At 43.7% G+C, this 21,922-nt stretch overlaps 1 protein-coding gene across 1 annotated transcript in view; it reads left to right on the forward strand.

The window, feature by feature from the left end:
• Nucleotides 1-6,410, forward strand: part of LOC144937651 (uncharacterized) — a 130,114-nt gene extending 123,704 nt beyond the window's left edge. The window contains exon 12 of the mRNA XM_078865033.1: nucleotides 4,844-6,410. The gene's annotated coding sequence lies outside the window, so the exon portion shown is untranslated. The remainder of the gene's footprint in view (nucleotides 1-4,843) is intronic.
• Nucleotides 6,411-21,922: the final 15,512 nt, after the last annotated feature.

Below are 21,922 nucleotides of genomic sequence, written 5' to 3' on the forward strand. Positions count from 1 at the left end.
TCAAAATATACCCGCTGCTTTGAAACGCAATGAGAGGATTCACATGCATCAGTAAAATGGTTTGTGTGGATGGATATGTGCCGTACATTTTGTTTTTATCAGTTTGTGAAATAGCCAGTATGGTTGGGGGAATATTTTCTTAAAGGACAATTATCTCGTAAAAAAAGAAGCAGACACTGAGATTAGGCTAAACCTCTCTCCCTTGGTATTCGGTGTGTCTGAGTTGTGTTAAACCCGTTATTCCCATTGCAGCAGTGACAGTTTAAAGTCTGCATATTTTCACTTTTACTTTCTAATGGCATTGGTCCTTTGTGTGTTTAATTCAGCTTCAGCCAAAAGTCAAACACGCCATTAAATGGAGCTTAATCTTTCAGGCTGGTACAGATAGTAAATGTTTATTGTGGTTCAATATCGTTACATTTAATGGGATTGCTTAATCAATTTTAACGTGGTCTCATTTTCAGCCAAAAAAATGTAACAATCAGAAGATAATATTGACACATCTCACCAAATGCAGTCACAATATATGGCCCTTTGTCAATCCACTTCTGGATGACAGTCTTAATCTAAGTTGTCTTGTGGTTGTTGTTGTTGTTGTTGGTTGTTTGACTTGCATCCCACTGGGATTTTTGCACACAGCGTTGGTGTACGGTGATTTTTTTTCTGCAATGTTTTGCTGTCTTTCTTGGGTTTTCTGTTTGCACTTAGTCACATATTCACTTTAAGATCTTTTTTTTTCATGTTTTGGTTTGTTGCGGTTGCTCCCGATTCAAGAGCCGAATGGCTCACAGGGCTATACCTAATAAATGAACTTGAAATTGAACTTTCGGCGGTCTGCATTTAAATAACGACACCGTGCTGGTCAAGTGTCGCTTGGCGAAGGAGGCACTCAGCACTGGTGCAGATATTACCACTGATGTCAGCTGTGCCTGGGAATTGAACTCAAGTTACCGGGCTCATAGCGGAGTGTGCTAACCACTGTGCCACTGCTCACCGCAACTAACAATAGATGTGTACGTATATATACACAATTGCCCGTGATTCATACAATTTTACTGAAACCGAATAAATATTTTTTTTTTAGTGCGGATCACTGCCGATATTTGAATGATGTATCGGATTGTCAATGGCAAGCTTTCTTTAATTTTTAAAAGTAGTGTTGGTATTGCGTTGATCACAAACGTGTTAGTTGGAAACATGCATGCCTTGGAAACCATTCCCATGAATTGATATATCTCTGTGACATTTTGTGAACTTTAAGGGACTTCTATTCGCATGTCCTTGGTTTAGTGGTTGGCAAAGCAAACCAAACTGGCCTGTGCCAGTCCTACTGCTCAGATAGCAATGTTATTTATGCAAAAGTAGGGTCCCATATTAAAACGAGCATTGGTGGACACTCATCTCGAAATTCCACGTTGTCATGGCAGGAATCATGTTTGTTCCTCTTTAAATTAGCCTCTACCCCTCAGTTCTGGTCATTCACCCTGGTTATCTTTATTTTCTACTTTTCACACGTGGCGCATTGCGAACTACGGATGAAATGCGCGTTAGAAATGTAAATGAGTTGTATTATCATGATCAATCACCATTGTCATCGACGGCCGTGATCTATCAAACGAGATGATGTGCCATCGTATCTTTCATGGTGTCCGAAAGCAACAATCCATCTAGCTCTTGCACATGAGCCGATCTCATCTCTCCATATCGGCGGTGTAAAAGCACTCCTGGGCATGGTGCCTCTTACGGCTGTCACTCCATCGCGAGTGCTGAACACCGGCCAACATTCTTTCGAGCGAGGTGTACGGAAATACGTTAGTTGAACTTCTTTCGCACCGTACGTAGCCAACCGTGACGATCGGAGGTAACGATGCCCATGTTATGTGCTTAATGTGGGCTTTTTTAAATGTATGTATGCATGTAAGAACGGGATAGAATTCGAATCGAGTGAGGCAATTTCGCTGTCCTAGCCTACTTTCCTTAAAAGAAACATCATGTTGACTGGTCATTATTGATTATATTAAAACTCAATAAAGGTCGATTATCCCTTGTCAGTAAGAACTGGAACTCCGTAGTGAAAAAAGGATGGTTACAGCATTATTCGTTATTACATATTTGTATTTCCTGAGGAACGTTTTTAATTACATTCTATACTTTTACCCAAAAGCTATTGACAATATAGGCACAGTCAAATCCACACTTTTATTTGAAAGTCGTATGCTCGTCATACAACATTTAGATGCCACAGCATGACAAGCAGATTGTGTTGAACACATCTGGCGAACTGCTGAGGCCAGTTTCTTAAACGCGCAGAACACAATTGCCTCCTGCCCTGCTGCATCCACCTTTGTGGCTGTTGGCGGAGGTGATGGCATAAAAACCCTGAAAGCAGGGGCCTTGACAGCGCAATTATTCCCGTTCTTTTGTACATTGGGAGACCAGGAGTGAGACCTGGACACCCGGCTTGCTTGGCGTGCTCGCCTCTGGCACGTGAATTTGCATGCACAGCTCTCTCGTTCTCTCTTTCTCTCCATTCACGGGGTTGAGACCTTGTCAGTGAGACACAAAACATTGAGGCGGCCTCAGCACGTGGCAAAAATGGCACGAACGCAAAACCGAAACTTCTCACGGAATAGAGTGGCACGTTGCATGGCACGTGCGTGTAGTGTAACGCACACGGAATTAGGAGCGGGAGTGAGGCTATTTAGAGAAGACGGTATTCCAAAAAAAAATATCATACCTAAACTAATGTCAGGGTGACGATCCGTTATTGCGTACTAACCGATAAAACGCAGTCAGCGTGACCGCATTGATAAACGCGTGGCTGTAACAATCGGATGCGTGAAACAATATCTCACTGTCCAAAAGTTTTAATCACTCTTCACGTAGTATGGTCTGGTGCTTTTCGCAATTTGCGGAGGAGTGATGGGCGTGCGAGCCTTGAATAGCTGCTCGTGTCTCTAAATTTAATGTTTCAATAAATACCCTGCACGGACGCTCAGGCGTGCAGGGCAATATCAGGTGTGCAACTGGGTTCCACGTGGGTTTTTTGTTGTTGCGTAATCTAAATTCAACACTCGATGAAACCTGTTGCCTGAGCCGACGTGCAGATTGAAGAATTCGGCCTCAGACAAGTGACTCATCCTCCTGTGTTATCTTCTGAGCCACACGTCCGAGCCGTCCTCGCCGCGGTTGTGGATTTTCATTTGGCCCGTGCAGGAATTACTGGATGTTTTGCTTAAAGGACCTTCCGAAAACCCGACGTTGCATTTCATAAAGAATAAACCTCAGTGGCGAGAGGTCGCCGAGGTCACCGAGGTCAAGATCATAACTGGGAGAGGTGCAGTACAGGCGGTCATTTCAACATTGCGATCAATGTAAACCAGCAGCGATCTGCGAAATTCCTGTAAGGGGAATTACATCATTGGGCAGACATGGCGATGATGTAGGAAAATAACAAAAATGCTTTTCAGCTAGCGGTGGTCCGTCACACGTAATGCTACCCATTGATGTAAAGATTACAGCGAGGCGAGACAAAAAAATCCTCTGCTGGGGGTTATTGAGGTGTCGTGCGTGGAAAAGGTGACGATATTGGAAAAATATCACGCGGGGGGACGGTGGGAGGGGGAGAGGTGGTGGGGGGGGGTGCGACTCCTCCAGTCTGCAGTGCGGCAGGAGGAAATAAAAATAATAAAGCGTGAACCCCAATGGTCCTGTCAGAAATGTACAACATTTGAAAAATGTGCCGACATGTGTCAAAACACAGCCGGCGGTAACACGGCGCAGAGCGGTAATGCTCGCAGCGCACCGCACATTTCTGTCTGTGACAGTGCCGGCCCTTTGTCCGATGCACTTCATAGTTCCTCGAGTGAATGATTCCAGCGCTAGGATAAGTTATTAAATCAAGGCAAAGGTGCAGCCACGGCGGCATTTGCTTGCTCACGCAACTGCTCGCGCAAGAAAGGGCCTCCGCTCGTTGGAGCTCCAGGGGGCATTTTGACCCCACTCTTACCCGCTGGCCAAGCGACTTCGAAATAGGTGGGCGTACCCACACTTTACCCCACCACACACCACCTGGCAATCGACGAACTGCGGTGTAGCCATTTATACCGCTCGGTGGGCAAGTGCCGATCTTGAAACCTCTCTGGGTTGTAAGTCCAGTGCAGTCTTACACCATGGCAGCTTCCCAGACGTCACAGAAACGACCTCTCCCTTTGTGCCGATATGTGTCCTCTCTCTGTGTGTCCTTGTGATGTCTGTCTGCTTGAATGTCTGTCTATAGTTTTCTAGTTAGATTTTTGTTGCTAATTATTTTATGCCTGATGATGATTGCTTGTGTTGCAATCGAAACGTCGTAATATGCTATTATTTCATTTATTATTTTTTCTTTAGACGTAACTTAACCGAAAGAACCAAAGAATAATTCCTGCAGTCACGAAAGCTCCAAAATTAAGACGTGATTGTTGAAGTCTACCCGGGGGAGCATTAGCACGGCAATTTGTGCACTACGTTATGAACCTGGGCACGTGGGTTTGAATCCTGACCGTGGCTAACGTCAGTACCACGTGATATCTACACCAGTCCTGGAGCCTTCACGAAACTGCACTCAAGAGCACATTTGAAGTGTGGTCAAACAACGCTCATGACTGACGTAGCATGAGGAGGCCTTCGTTCAGCGGTAGATTGAGACAAATTTGTAAATACATGTTTTGATTATCACAATATAACATTATTTCTGTGTTTCAAGTACTATACAATGTTAAACATTTGATGAACCGTGCGTACTGTAATTGTGGATTTTTTTGCGTGTGTTTTGATGATTGTTTGTTTGTTGTTTTTTTCCCAGGACACAAAAAACATTTTCGAGTAAGAAAATGGAATGAAGAAAGGAGTCCAGTCTTTACTTTCTTAAAACTATTTTCAAAGATCTCTTTGCAACAAAATGTGTACATACATCATAATTTTTTGCTGGGAAACTACGCAATTCATTTTAAGATCTGATTGATTTTTTTATCGATTAATACTCTTCATTCATAATAACGGTGTTTGGGTTAGATCACGTGAGTATAAATGTGTCGTAACCCTCCACCACCCGACACAGCCAGTAAGGTTCGTCACGGAAACAACGCGCCAATTAGTTACTACTTTAGCCCACCGGTGTGTTGGAGAGTAAACTCACAACATTTACAATTTGAGTATTTACGCGATCTAACCCAAAATCCTTTATTATGAATAATATTGGTCGCCAAAGCCTACGTGTTAATACTCTTCATACACGCACTTCCACCAGAGGGTTTTTTTTTTATTGAAGGTTCTTTGAAAATGTTCATAGAGATGTACACACACAAACAAATACTTAAATTATAATCTCATATAGTCTCCAATACGCCATTTTATATAGTTGGTGTCAATTTCTCTTTTATATGCTTTAGTCGCTTCAGTGATCTGCTACTAAATGAATCAGTGTGCAAACGATGAATGCAACAATTAATCTTCGTGAGCGAGGGAATATATATTGTCCAATGAGTTTATTGAAACTTCATTTGAGTTTTCAAAAACTCAGACCAGGTGGCTTATGGGTAGAGCGAGTGGCTTGCAAGCGAGTTCAAATCCTGGGTTTGGGGGAGTTGATTCGGCTCATCATAAAGCTGGTGCCATGTTGTGGGGAAATCGTCAGTGGTCGTCCTATGAATGAACTCGGCCCCTGCCATGGGAATGTAGAGTTTCCACTGCTGGTTCTTTCGGTAAAGTCACGTAGAATGGAAATAATAAAATAATAAAAATAAAACATAATAAAATAATTCTCACGACAGTTTCGGCCACAACGCAAGCAGCCGTCCTCAGGTGGAGAGCAGGTCTGTCGAGGAGACAGAGTCTGTTATTTTTATTATTTTATTATTTCCATTCTACGTGACTTTACCGAAAGAACCAAGAAGATGAATCCCTGCAGTCACGAAAGCTTTAAATCGAAAAATAGGACATGAGAACTCATTAAATAAAGAAATGACTTTGACTTCGTTTTGATTGATAATAGTTGTGTTCCTTAAACAGCCAACGTTTGGTTAGTAACAGCAGCCAGTGTTTGTAGTTAACGTTTTAGTTCATGTTTTAAATATGTTTCTTTCCCTTTATGCAACTTTGTCGTGAATATTAAACATCCCAAAAAAGCAAATTTGGGGACTGGTGCATTTATATCACTTAATTGCCAAACATTGGCAACTGGAAGCAGAATCAGAATGTCTATTTATACTGCAGGAACGCGATGAACTATGACGCTCTTTTTCACAGATGCCCAGTAGTCATCCGTGAAAAAAGCAATCGAGGTTTCCATGAAAATGTTTATCGCAGCGAAATTATTCACTGTGACATTCACGTGTGTGCTCTTTGCAATTATTATGAATTCCACGGTCGTACTTTGGCTAACTTGTTTATAATACAATGTCGGCATGAAATAAAGCATTTGAACAACTTTGGTTATTTTTGGTCTGATGTGAATGCGATTCTCTTCTGACAACTTAATATATTTTTTATAATGTATAATAATAATAATAAAAATACATAAACTTCCATACAATGCAATAAGGCAGGTTCTAACACTGTGTAGGTTTTCGCGGTTGTGCTGTATTTTACTTCCAATGTTCATGATGGAACTAAAGAAGCACCCGCAACGTGGAGTGAAACGTTGGACATCGTTTCGATTTAAAGCTTTCGTGACTGCAGGGATTCATTTTATTATGTTTTATTTTTATTATTTTATTATTTCCCTTCTACGTGACTTTACCGAAAGAATCAAGAAGTTGGACATCGTACCAAACAAGACGTGTCACATCCCGACAACACACTGGACGGCGAGTAGGCAGCAGCTAACACAACATCTTGCCTCTTCGCTTAACTTGTAACTTTTTAAAATTCACATAAAATTCCCACATGCGAGATTTAGCAACAGCAAACACTCTGATGACTTCGGGAGTCTCTGAGCTTTATGACCTCTGCTTTGATTCCAAGAAATGCCACGCTTAAATTACGCAAACTGAGTGGCAACGTCAGAGCTCAGAGTTCTGAGTAGATTCCTCGGTGCCAGTGTCTACCTAAAGACCTACATACGTGATAGAGTGCTAGCCAAGGAATTTAACACATCCGAGCGCCTGCCCATTGAGGAGATGGAGCAGTGAAATGTAACTAGGGTGCACGTGCTGGGTGGATTGTAACAACGCCGGAGCACGGAAGGTGGTGGCGGCGACTTGGGGATATCTTCACCCAGCAGTGGATTGACCATGGCGATAAGAAAACGTGCTCTGATGAATGCATGGCGGGTATGATGGCGGATAGTTGTCATAGCTTTTCGGCATTGGGCACTGATAACAATGTTAACGGTTGTAGTTCAGATTAGGAATGTATAAGGTGTAGTTAAAAAAGAAATGAGACGTAGAGAGTAGTGAATAATATTATTGTGATGAAACACACACAATGTCTTTCATACGGTGTATTGGGATGAAGATATTTTGTGCATTCATATTTTTGAAAAAAAAAATTGTAGGTGGTTGTAAGTATGTGAAGTGCGCATAACTGAATAAATGTACAGTAATTCCTCGTTTAACGTGGTAGATGCATTCCTGAAAAGTGCAACATCGAGCGAAAAATGCTTTCAGCGAAAACAATCTCCCCATAAAGAACGTCACGATAAAGTTTGGCGAGATACGATGTACTACGACGCACACACGGTGAGATAGCGACACAAACGACTCAGGGTATGCCGCTGCATTACTTATATCATTCCATGAACTGTATTGTACCTCTCGGCCACGCAGCTCAAGAGAGTAATTCGCCGTTGACCACTACAGAAACTGAGTTATATCAGCGCGTGTTCCACGTTATAACGGGCGAGTTTAGCATTATAACGGAGGGGGTGGGGGGCGTTCCGCGTTATAACGGGCGCATTCTGCGTTGTACGAAAAGTGTTTCGCTAATGGAAAAAAAACGCGTTATAGCGAAAACGCATTGTGTGAACGCCACACGTTAAGCGAGGACTTGCCGTATATGGATACGTTCCACAGCGCACCCATCAGCCGCTGGGTTTCTGCGACACAGCGGTGGTGCTGGCTAATTGGGGGCTCTAAGCAGAAACTCCAAGTGATGTAACAGGAGAGATGGACAAGATTGAGAAATGAAGAGATTAGAGAAAAGAGGTATAGATTAGGCAGAGATGTAGTGAAATAAGAGATGTAGACAAGAGACAAATATGGAGTTGGTTGAGGGAAGAGATGATAGAGATGATAGATATAAATTAGCCTTGTTGCGTCATTTATAACTTTATCATTATTTAAATTTGAGCTGATATATTGGTTCACCCTAATTTTTTTCATGAATCCAGGGCCCCTTGAGCTGTTTGGGGCTCTTGATTGCTTATGCTTCGTGCCACCACTGCTCCCGCAAAATCCAAATCGTCCCGTGATGATGAACTTTAAAGCCCAGAAGGAAAAACTGGAGGACACTTCCACAAATCAGATTTTATCCGACTCCGCGTTGAGGCCCCTGCTTTCCCTGGATTCTGTCTGCCACAGCAGAGGATCTATTTGGCGTGTCACACAGCCGCACCCACGTGGCATTTTAATCCTTGATGAGGCCCACGATCACGCTATTCCAGAAGCTGGAAGAACGACCCAAATTCCCAGGTGACTCACGGTGGCGTGCTGCACAAAAATTACACAACCACAGAGCCAAGTCCGATCCCAATTGGCTCTGCGGTTGTTTTGGTTAATTTTGTTTTGTTTTAATTTAATTGCATGGAATCGCAGAAAAAAGCCCACTCGAGGCGAAGTGAAGATACATTTCAGTAAGGTGAACCGAAGAAGAAGAATAAAAAAAAACCCCAGCTACAGCCACGTTTGTCCAGCTGTATGATGGGGGTGTGGAATACTTAGATTGAGCTCTGCTTACATTTTTTTTGATGCGGCAATCTCGTTCTGCCCCGCGCATTCCCGGGATGTTTGAGTGACAGTGTACACGGTGGAGTTTATGATCCCCCCCACTGACAGCCCGCGCATCCCAAAATCTGACCCTCACTGTGCACAGACACGTGCCCTTCTTTCTTTCTTAATTGGTTTAAACAACAACAACAACAACAACTTTGCGCGCGCGTGTTGTTGTTGTTGAACGTGTGTACATCCGCGCAGCCCTTTTGTCAGCTTCTACCCCACGAGGGCCTTCCCACGCCGTGTGGGTCATGGGGGGTGGAGGGAGGGATTATTTGACCGCACTTTTCCAAGACCGGTTTGGTCAGCGCTTGTTGTTGGCGAAGGCATGGGGCCATAGACGTTGGAGGAGAGTGCAGTACAGCAGGGGATTGGGCTGCACTGCCAGTTCTGGTGACAGTGGAGAGCCACAGCAGCCTGTATGCCTGTTGGACACCAAGGCCGTAGCCGTGGAGTCAACATTGGTGGGGGGGGGGGGGCAAATCTTCCAGGGGGTCCCTCCACCCCATAAAAACGTCTAAATTTGAAAACGAATTTCCTGCCTAAAATATTAAAAAATTCACCAACACACGGGATGGACTTTTTATTTATGTTTTACAATAATGTCTAATAGTGTATTGTATTACATTGCTCTGTTTTTTTCTTTTTTACCTTTTCTTGTTTCATTGTATGTAATGGCAGAGATTAGGGATTAATAAAGTACAACCATAACCACAATCATATAAACTGAAATGTATTTTATAGCAATATAATCGAGGAGTTAATCCATTGTGTTGGGAATTTTACTAACTAATAAAGTAGGCGATTGAGGTTTTGCTTCGTCGTATGTATATTAAAAAATCTGATTAATCGTGTTTATAAATGTTGTAAACATATAGAATCAAACACAACTTAGATAACGCGTGTGTTGTACGATGCTGAGCAGTTAGTAATGCGCTGCGCTCTGAACCCTAGCAACCTGAGTTTGATTCCCGGCCATGGCTAGAATCGGTGGTGAGTAATATCTTAGCTTGTATGGGGCCCGTAACTACCTTGAACAATCTGTGTCGTGAATTTGATCAAACAAACCCCGTGATCAACACCTTATCCTTCATCCAGCTCATGGATACGAAACAATGGGCTGCTCTAAGAACATAACCAAGACTAACATTGGATTGCCGTTCCTGGATACTGGAATTGATGTCGCACTATGTCGATAAAATATTGGTATATATTACATAAGTTACGTGGCTAATTCGTTAGTATTAATTAAATGTAAAATACAATCAAGAATACGAACAGTATTTTTGTGACTTGGTGACAGACAGACTGAGAAGCTCGCGATCAGAAGGGTGTGAGTTGAAATCCTGGTTGGGTTGGCGCGGGTTGACTCAGCCCATCCATCCCTCCGGGTTCCATAAAACTATAGACCACATGGTTACGAAGTCACCAGCGGTTTTTTCTATGGAGAGACTTGCCCCTGCCATAGGGTTGTGGAATTTCCACCCGTTGGCTCAAAGCCGCAAACAGGAGCCGAGCAACCTCCCGAGCGCTCTGTCGAGCAGGAAAGAACCGTTTCGAAATCGCGTGTATTCATATGTAAATCGATGCACTGACTCATTAACAACAACAACAACAACAACATCACAGCTCCATACATACACACCTGCTCTTAGAAGCTGTGAAAGTCAAGGTTAGTCGCCTATTCCAATTTTGCCTTTTTTCTTTTGTATTTTCAAGCGTGGGCTTGCGGGTCTGCATCTCTCCACGTGGGTTCTCGTCAAAGTCAGTTCCCGCTGCTTTCGGGGGTCGAACTCTGCAAGTCAGGCGAGTGGGGTTAATGGAAACGCGGACAGGACCACCTGACGTTACACTGCACAGACACCTGAATCATGAACCGCATTTCATTCCTCCGCGTCAGTGTAGAATGGAAGGATTGCGTCAGGTATAATAATTTAAATGTCGGTAGCGAGAGAAGATAAAAATTCAACAACGAATGCCTCTTCTGTAAAGGCAATGTGGCTTACGTTATTTTTTGGGTTTTTCGGTGAAGTCACATAGATAGGTTCAAATAAAATAACAAAAAACAAAAACTACTGTTTGTTAACCAAAAAACTACGACGTATCATAGTTTACTTACATGAACATCAGCTGCCCCGCCTATGCTGCTGACACTTGGACGACGCCCATTTTTAAACCTTTATAAACAGTTTGCCTTTAGAGGCTAACCCCCTTTTCCTGATGACGACGCTTGTGTTGCGGTCGAAACGTCGTAGTTTTTTGCTATTTTCTTTGAACCTATCTACGTGACTTTACCGAAAGACCCAAAGAATATGAATTATTGCAGTCACGAAAGCTTCAAGTCAAGTGTTGACTTTCATTAGTTTATGCTTTACATGTGTTGCCAAAAAACTGTTTAATAGTGTACAAAAGTGATTATCATGTTTTTATATTTAAATAGACTGGAAAACAAAACAATGAATAAAAACAATAATAAAATAGCAGAGGCTTTTAAAATATAGGATGATCCGTTTATAGATACCCCACTCAACTAATTTATAGGAATAAAAACATTTTAATTCAAAGCCTCTGCATATCTCCCGCCAATATTAATGTACTTAGATATATATATTAACTCTCTCTCTCTTTTGTCAGACGCGAAGCCATTGGTTGTCAGAGTTTATACTTTATATTTCTTGACATAGCGTACTCAACTATAGCTGATAATTATATGTTTTGACGTTATACTTTTTTGTAATAACAAACCTACAGTATTTCAATCACCGTTGAGAAGAAAGATAGCAATTATAAATCAGTCGGGTATCCATTAATGGATCAGCCTGTACATTTAATTGGAATGAAAACTGAAATAAATACCCCAATGTGTACAAGCTCAAGGGGCTGATCGTGTTGCCTATCGAAGCTTTGATCCGCAAGGAATAACGCCTCAGGGTTATTTTTGTCGGCTTTGTTTAATTACTTTTCAAAAACACACCATTGCTTTTGAAAACACATTCTTTGCAAAGCTAATATTGACAAGTTATCAAACAGTGCGCTTACAAGACGCAGCTTAAAGGGTTCGCAAAGAATGTCACGCCCTTTTATTGACATTTTGTTCATAAATTATATGTAGGAAATTTGTTTGCTTCAATTTCACTTCGTAATAATAATAAACGTACTGCGCTGTGCTATGAATCCTTTTTCCTGAGTTTGATTCCCAGCCGTGGCTGACATTGGCAGCGAGTGACATCCAAAAAACTACCCCCGTGACTGACAATGTAAGGGGAGGCCCTCATCCAGCAGTGGATTGGACATCAAGATTATCCTTGCCCATACAGCCCATCCATGAAGTGACTTTATACAATCATCTGTGTTTATAGTTTTATACATATATACACACCTGTGTTCATTCAGACGCTGTCTTTCCGACAGACATGTTCTTCACCTGAGGACGGCTGCTTGCGTTGTGGCCGAAACGTCGTGAGAATTATTTTATTATGTTTTATTTTTATTATTTTATTATTTCCCTTCTACGTGACTTTACCGAAAGAACCAAGAAGATATACACACCTTGCTAGACAACGTTTTAACATGCCCACAACAACAGGGCAACTCTCGAAGCAGAAACGTGTGTACGTGAAAGCCGCCTGCGAATTGTTTACGCGCGGTGTCTGCACCACAGCACAAACAAATGAGTGCACGGGACGGTGTTAGGCCGGCGCACATTCCCCCGGTGCCTGCATTGTGCGCGAACTTGTTGATTTGTATCGAAGGACCCAGACGAACTGCTTGCAGGATGTGCGGGCCAAGGAGGCACGGTTGGCTTGACATGCGACTTGCCGGGGGAAAAAGGTGTCATAATTGGGACGCTCCGTTTGCCTCGACGACTTCCACCCTCTCTCGCCCGGCCGCGGGGATGCCGTGTTATTGTCGGGGGGGGGAGGGGGGGGCCCATGAACCACGCCGAACATGTCGGCGATCATGCGGGGGTCCGGCACACGGAGCATGAGGGCGGAATGAGAAACACACGGAGGGAACTCACGAAAACGCACGGCACAAAGGAAAACACGCACACCTCAGCGGGCATGACTTCCTCCGGTATCATGTTCCAGTGCCGGGCTTTTGTTGTTGTTGTGGTGTGTCACCCCACGCATGATGTGCTACGTTTCGCTATGCTCAGGCATATACACGTCGCTTTGTTTTTTACGAAGCCGGATTGGCCAGACCTGGCCAGAAAGTGAAAATATTAAGAAAACGTTCTTTGCACTCAATCCGAGGTGTTGTTTCCAAGATTCAACACCGCGGTTATGACCAACTGAAAGTAACTTTTAATTTATAGTAATTACAATGATGATTTAAATGACTGACAAAAAGTTTAGCGTTTAAATTTTTTGCTCACAGTAATTGCCGCTGTTGTTGTTTTACTTTGGATTCCAACATTCTGAAACCCGACTAAGATCATATTCACAAAGATACAAGCAAATATTAGGTTTATTTGATTTAAACCTACAGAATATTGGCAACATTCGGAATATTTGTCGAGTAATTACATGGAATTTACGAGGACCTTGCGCTCTCGGGTCTTCTTTTACCACCCCTTGTATATTTCTGAACACATTTATGCGTCTTTATTGAATGCGGCTTGCCATTTCCCGCACATAATCACCGTGACTTACTGTTGCATCGATGCCTCCACAGCACGTACATTGCATTCTTGAACTAAATCTTTATTTTTAATTTAGTACCGAAACCCACCTCTCCCCCACTGGGTCAGCTAGGGTCAAGGGCCTGTCCAAGCTGGCAAGAGAAGAACATGAAATACGTGGAGCCAGCAAAACTAATCTTTATGTCCTCATCACGTCAGCCCCGAATGAAAGGTGGATCATTTATCAAAACACACGGCTCTTCCAATATGGCCTTTGGAATTCCTTTGTTTCATCAGTGGAGGGATTTTTATTTGTGCGAGTCGTTTTTTAAGGGGAGAAAAAACAAAACAATAATCTTCATGACCGTTGATCTCATCCTGAAAATGTTCTAAGTAGTAATCATTTATCAATCAATCATTCCGCACCGCAACATGTGAACTTTGTAACTGTGCAGCGTTGCCTGATTACGTGATGGCTCACAACTTCACATGAGCTCATGCAGGTATGTCATAGTGCGATAACTATGGAGGGCAGTCCACGACGTTTGAAATGCGAGTGCCAAAATTGCGCAGAAATATGATTGGCTTTGCCTCTTCGGCAAATATCTCGAGTTTCCAAGAAATTCTCACCTCAAGTCAGCCGAGATGAAAAAAGATCAGGTTCAGAGCGCAGCTACATCTGGATTAAAATATATATATACACTCCTGCGTCACGAGCGCTTGATTCTCCAGTTCATTACGACTACTGGAGCACTGCAAAACCAATCAACGCAACCCTCATTTCGATCATCTATTAGGCATAGCCATGGGTAATGGACCCCTGCTAACGCTGATCACTTGCTCAACAGAAATGAGGAGTTTGTGCTCTGTAGCTGTTATGCCATGTGTGTATGGGCACATGTGTGTATGGGCACATGTGTGTATGGGCACATGTGTGTATGGGCACATGTGTGTATGGGCACATGTGTGTATGGGCACATGTGTGTATGGGCACACGTGTGTATGGGCACACGTGTGTATGGGCACACGTGTGTATGGGCACACGTGTGTATGGGGGGAGCGGTGTAGCGGTTAGCGCGCTGCGATACGAACCTGGCGACCCGGGTTCGATTCCCACTCACGGGCCAACATCAGTGACGATTATCTGAACCGGCGCTGGGTCTCCCCTAGGTTGACTCAGCCTTAAATGTGTCCCTGGTGTGGTGTGTAAACATTGGTCCGTTATTGCTTCGTGCCAAGCAAGCGAACATTAAAATGTGGTAACACTGTTGTAATTCGTCCGAGAAACAAATGGCATGTGCCCATGGTGCAGAAGCGAAGTCTGCAATTGGGAGGTCCAGTTCTGACCTGTGCCGAAATATTCTGGTTCTCGTCCAAAATACTTGACCTTAGACTTCGGGCTTTAAACATTGGGGGGAACAGTTTACGCAAGCACCGGTCTTTTCTTTTCTCCCTTTCTCTCTCGCAAGAAGGACAACGAACACCATCTGGCACCGCACACATTGGCACCCTGTGAGTGAACAGTCAAAAGGTGCTCATTTATTATTGAGAATAACAATGGCACACAGAGACCTCAACATGGACGTGAGCAACAGAAGTGGTCAATGTCGATGGCTCAGTGTAGAACAAGGCATTTCGGCCTTTGTGAGCACGATGTTTTGTTGAACTTCCTTCGCACCGTACATAGCCAACTGTGCTCATCGGAGCACTGAGCAGATGGCGCTGAGTCTGCCAATTGGGCCAGCGGCTGCTTTCGAGTTTTGAGGGAGAATCGTTCCCAATTCCAAGCCCAAATCCGAGCCTCTTTTGCGAGCATTTGTTGAGGTATGTGTTCAACAGCGTTGCCATCTGCCCACTGACGACACGTGACAGTGTCATGGTCACTCGTGCACATGCGGCCACGCGCCTCGAGGCAACCTTCATGCAAAAGGGAGCTAGAGAAGTTGGAGAGGAACTCTCCTCTCGCGACGGAAGTGTTTCTCGGCACGGACGTTTCGGACTGAAAATCGCTTCCAGGGGTGGAGCGGTCGTGTGGCACCGTGGCTCAATGCTGCACGTGCCGAGTTCGATGCCACGCCACTCGTTGTACCACCCTGGCACATCACCAGCTCGTACTGACCAGTTCTAGATTTGAAGCTTTCGTGACTGCAATGATTCATCCTCTTAGTTCTTTCGGTAAAGTCACGTAGGTAAAAAAATGAAATTAAAATAAAACAATAAAATCACGACGTTTCGGAGGCAACACAAGAACCCGTCATCAGGTGGGACCGTCACAGCCAGATTTGCTGCATCAAGTGAGGGAGGGATTCCCCCTTGATGCAGCAAATCTGGCTGTGACGGTCCCACCTGATGACGGGTTCTTGTGTTGCCTCCGAAACGTCGTGATTTTATTGTTTTATTTTAATTTCATTTTTTACCTACATGGTGACTTTACCGAAAGAACTAAGAGTACGTACTGACCAGCTTGGCGAAGCATAGCGACTGCAACTCGCATGGCCGACGCGGTGTGAGGAGGGCTTCATTTAACAGGGGATTCACAAATAGACGTACGTTATTTTACATGTTTAATTCATAGGGTTTCAGTGAAGTGAAAAAAGTAAAACTCAAAATGCACTGGCTAATTGTACATATAAGTATGGTAAGTAAATCCAACTTTCATTACTTTTCAATATAAATTAACCTCTATACACCGAATATAAAACTTACAGGAATCCCTGCCTTACCATAATGCGTTAATAATAATAATACTCAGACACGTATTAGCCGAAGTAAGTGTTCGCGCGAGTGTGTGGTACAATTGTTGTTCTTGAACTTTTGACCTGAACAGCTATCAACCAACTTTCGCTGTTCGGGATTGCCTGTGCATTGTGTGTGAGTCTCGGAGACGCTTGGATGTACAGAAAGACGGGTGGACAGGAATGACAGCATTTTGGAGTTATGTTGCATTGACCTTTCCTTTTGACCTGAAAGCCATTCTATGTAATACGATGTACACCCTGGACATCCTCTCAAGCAGCTTTACGGTGTGTGAAACGTAAACTTGTTTGCTCTTAGGCACGCTAAACTGACGTGCATGAGTTTACAAGTTGTCGTGACACTGTCATTTGGCATTGACACATTGGACATGCCTTGGGTTACTTAAAATTATCATTTATTTCCACCTCACCGTCTTATCCTCTCGTATCACTCTACTTGCACAGGTCCCCGCAGGATGTTGGGAATGGTGTGATCTTGAAATTAATCCGGGAGCGGACTGGGAGTCGGTGGAACGAACACAACCATCGCTGTGTAGTGGTCACAACTTCTTGGTTCTTTCGGTAAAGTCACGTAGAATGGAAGGCGCTCTTCCCCCTCCATCCCAGCTTAAATAGACGCTCCAAGCCTGGGGTGTGTCATTCAGACTCTGTCTTCTCGACAGATCTGTTCTTCACCTGAGGACGGCTGCTTGCGTTGTGGCCGAAACGTCGTGATAATTATTTTTTTATGTTTTATTTTTATTATTTTATTTTGTCCATTCTACGTGACTTTACCGAAAGAACCAAGAAGATGAATCCCTGCAGTCACGAAAGCTTTAAATCGAAATTTTGTGGTCACAATTTACAGGTGTGGGCGATGAGTCTGGCAGCAGCATTTAGAATGTTCTCGAGTTTGGAGGTGATGCATTCTGGGAGGCCGTAGATGAGAAAGCGGCAGTAGTCGAGTCGGTCTGCGATGAAGACACGGATGAGGCTCACAGCGGCAGCCGGGGTAATGAAATTTGCGGATGGTGGGGTCGTTGAGCGGATGAAAGTGTGAATGAAGCCTTGCAGAGTTGAGGTACGATGGAAGTGAATGAGAGCTCGAGATCAGTGGTGATGTTTCATGTTTCACACACTCTCGCCCAGTGACACGTCAGAGTTTAGGAGGTGCCCATTCAAACTAGGTTTTTTGTTGTCGTTGCGAGTGGCTCTTTTTGGTGATGGGGAGTGCTCCTCTTTTGGCAAGCACATATCTTTGAGGTTTTCCTGGCATCCTTTCACAGTGTCTTAAAGTGTTGTTGCATTTCGACGAATTTCAATAATGCATTCCGAGGAATTTAAATTGTATTGCAAACTATGTCATGTTCATGAGTATTCACTCCAGTTTCCATGAACACAGACAAATGGCCAGGATGGAGTCAACTAAAAATCTAGCCTGGGTTTTTGAGATCAAGAGTCTTGAGACTCACTGAGGCCTCTTGAGAAAAGCAATTATATATCGGGGGAGATGTTTCCCTTTTTGTCGTGGTAGAATAGACAAATGGTTACTCATGCCGCGGCTGGCGGGATGGTCACATGTTCTTAGGTTTTTTCGGTAAAGTCACGTAGGTAAAACATTTAAATAAAAATTAATAAAAGTAAAATAAAATTAAAATAAAAATCACGACGTTTCGGAGGCAACACAAGCTTCCGTCTTCAGGTGGAACCATCACAGCACGCTTGCTGTATCAAGTAAAAAAAAAACCTCACAGCAATCGTGCTGTGATGGTTCCACCTGAAGACGGAAGCTTGCGTTGCCTCCGAAACGTCGTGATTTTTATTTTATTTTACTTTTATTAATTTTAATTTGAATTTTTTACCTACGTGACTTTACCGAAAAAACCTAAGAATATGAATCCTTGCAGTCACGAAAGCTTCAAATCTAGAAGGGATGGTCACAACCAGAGATAGCTCTGTAGAGCCCGTCTATAGGTTATTTGGGCGCCAGGATGGCAAGATGTTAAATATCTCGCCTGGTATACAGGAGGTCGTGGCTTCAAATCTGACCTTACGCCTGGATATTTGGAGTTTGCGTGTTCTTCCCGTAGTCGTGTGGATTTTTCTCCTTGTCCTCTGGGTTTTCCCTCCACTTTTAGAAACGTGCGTTTAGAGTATTTGGCTGCGATAAATTTCCACGCGGTAATCCACTTCGTTGGGCTATCATTTGTGGCCAGGTCGATTCTGAAAAAGAGCTACACGGCTCAGTGGGCCTTACCGGGTAAAATAAAAAATAGTTTATAGTTTAGAGTTTATTTCAGCATTAGAAGAGATGGGAGTATTTCAGATTCGCCATTTGCGACCTCACAATCGATTGAATGTGGTGTTGTGTGCTGGGTGGACAGAAGCGCAGGGATTTAATAAACTTTTCACCATCGTTTGAACTGCCGCGCCTCGAGATTGAGTTGAACTGTTGACCTCTGAAGTGCAAGTCCGGTGTGCAGGCCATTACATCACAGCAGTTATCCTGACATTTTTTTCCATGACAATTTTTTTTTTAATTAGCCTCACCTTTCCCTCTACCTTGTAAATGGACACAATGTTTTGATAATGACATTGTTTATGGAAGAAATGTGTGTTTTTGCTGCCAGCTTTTGAATTCGTGCCAAGGAGTTGATAACTTGGCTGTCACATCTACATACACACCCCCCTCTCCTCCTCTGGTTTTTTGGCATTAAATAGCCAGCACAAAGTCATTGCAGTTCAGCCAAAATCTCAACGGGGAAATATAAAACATCACAAGTATCGCTACTAATAGATTAAGGATGTTGTTCAGCTAAGGAGATAATGATGCGTCTTCCTTTCATGTTCACAACAGTTTATTACCGTAACAAAATGTCTGTTCTTCAGTTAGATGCCAATATTAAAACGTTATTACTTTATTATGACTATATTTTCTTTTGAAGGACAAAAAAAAACTCTTGCAATATCGGTTCAAATAAGTTAGTCTCTTGTTAAAATAAACACAGTACAAGTTCTGCTAGGGGGAGTAGTAGCACAGTGGTTTGTGCACTGCGCTATGAATCCGGTGGTCTGAGTTCGATTGCCAGCCATGGGTAACATCAGTGGCGAGCAACATCTGAACTGGTCTTGGGCTCCCCTCTTCACCAAAAGTATGGCCACATTACCCATATACAAAAAAAACGCTGAAGAATAAAAGTTAGTACACTTCAACAGGAGCCATCGTATGAGTAAAAAGTGTGGATTGATATAGCCACCAGGTAGCTTCATACTAAAAGGTAAAGGTGCAACCATGCAATTGCTTGCTCACGCCACTGCTAGTGGAAGGGCCTCCACTTGATGAACCTTTCGAGAGCCCCCTCTAGAGGGAATTTTGGCCTACTCTTCCACCCCGATCAGAGATCTTGGAAAAGGTGGGAATACCCAAAATTTGCCCCACCGCATGCAACCCACCGAACGGCTATCTGCGGCTTGTTTATTTATACTGCTGGGAGAATTAAGAAACTTTCTCCGTGTACACTGCTGCATCGAGAGCTCGAACCGGCGACTTTCGGATTGCAAGTCCAGCGTGCCAACCATTGCATCACCACAGCAGCATCCACCTTCAGCGCCGGTCGTTAATAATTCTGGACAGGTGACAGGCGGGTGACAGCCAGGCGCATCTCTCCTTTGTGCGCATTTATTTGTTGGGTTAAGTTCAGACGTGAACAAGCGTGCGCTCGTGTTTATCTTTTTTGCGCACGCGATCCTGGGCACGGGCGCACGATTTTTCGACAAGATGAATATGCCTTTGACAGTTCTGCCATCAGAGACGATTTTTCTTTTTTGCCATTTTCAAGGCTACACTTGAAAAAGTTTGCTTAAGTTATTACCACGCGTTTTTTTGAGAAACCTGGGGGCGTCCGATGGAAGAGTGGCGAACACAACGGGAAAACGCACATCGCGAGGCACACCGCACGTTGGAGGAAGTCAAACACTCTGACATTTAATATTTGAAGCGTGACGTTCACTTCATGCGAATTCAATTCAGTTCATCTTTATTTAACCTCGTTGAGGATCCTTTGACGACACACGACTCGTTTGTGAGGCTGACCTGGGTCAACAAGTGACAACTGAACTAGATTTTCAATCTTGCGGATGTAATGGCCAACTTCCCTCAGGATTCTACACCCTCGTTCCCTTCCGTCATAACTCCCGTTGTTTCACATTGAAACGTGGAGTGGCTCATGTCCACGTTAGCGAATTTCAGACTTAAAAAAAAGTTCGTGATGAAGGTTATTCGGGTTAGATCGCGTAAGTTTAAATGTGTCGTAACCCTCCACCACCCAACACAGCGAGTAAGGTTTGTCAAGTAAACAACGCGCCAATTAGTTACTACTTCAGCCCACCGGTGTGTTGGAGAGCGATTCGCATCATCACGTTGATTCGTGTGGGCTGGTGAAGTGGGGGAGGCTTTGACCAGCTCAGTCAGATATCAATCACCACTGTTAGCCGTGGCCGGCAATGGAACTCAGACTCACCAGGTTCACAGCACAAGGTAAGGACCACTACACCACCACCACCACCACCATCACCACAACGTTTACACTTTCTATGAAAATACAATTCTACATTTATTTCACCGACACCTCTAGTTTACATTATTGGGGCACTGGGGGTCACAGTTTTGAGGTCACGCAAAAGCAAAGCAGAGCCAGACGAAAAGTGTGCCATTATGGACGTGCAGGCACAGCGAGTGTCAGGCCGTACCAACGACGTCAGGGGCACATTAAAAGAGACACTAAACTGAACTATTTTTATTCTTGGTTCTTTCGGTAATCAAAAATTTTTTTTTTTTACCAGGTAAGGCCCACTGAGTTGTGTAGCTCTTTTTCAGGAGCGACCCGGCCACAAATGATAGCTCAACGAAGTGGCTTATCGTCGTGTGTAAATCTATAGTCGCGGCCAAAAAAATGTGGAGGGAAATACAGGAGGACCCGGAGAAAAATCCACGCGACCACGGGGAGAGACACATGCAAACTCCAAATATACAGGTGTTGGGGTCGAGATCGAAAATCACGACCTACTGTATATCGGGCGAGGTTGTTAACATCTCGCCTGCTGCCTCTGCCTCTGCCTCACCATTATCACCACAACACGTTTCACAAACTATTACAAAAATATATACATATGGAAATGATAATCCATAGGCGGTCCCCTTTGGCAACGCATCATTGCACGGAGCACGCTGTGTATGAGCTACAACACAACAAGCAAGAGCGACGGAGCAACATGTTTCTTGATTCAGAAACTAAAATCTTCCATCTCGGAACTCAATGCTCCAGTGCTTTGTAGTTCTGGAGGGAATGCTGTCCTTGCTTTCATCCAATGCGCCTATCTTCGGGCAGCAGTGTTGTTGTGTATACGCAGTGCCTGAAATGCCAAGCGGTATAGGAATACAATACTGTGCACTGTTAGTAGACGATGTTTATATTTAGAGAGAGGACTCATAATGTGTTTTTTTTTTCCAGGACATTACCCGATGTACGGATTAAATGACGTTCCTTCACACCTGCGTTACATTTGTAGCAAAGAAGCAGTGAACATATACACTG

This window comes from Lampetra fluviatilis, chromosome 19 (genome assembly GCF_964198595.1).
Source record: "Lampetra fluviatilis chromosome 19, kcLamFluv1.1, whole genome shotgun sequence".
Taxonomy (NCBI): Eukaryota; Metazoa; Chordata; class Hyperoartia; order Petromyzontiformes; family Petromyzontidae; genus Lampetra; species Lampetra fluviatilis.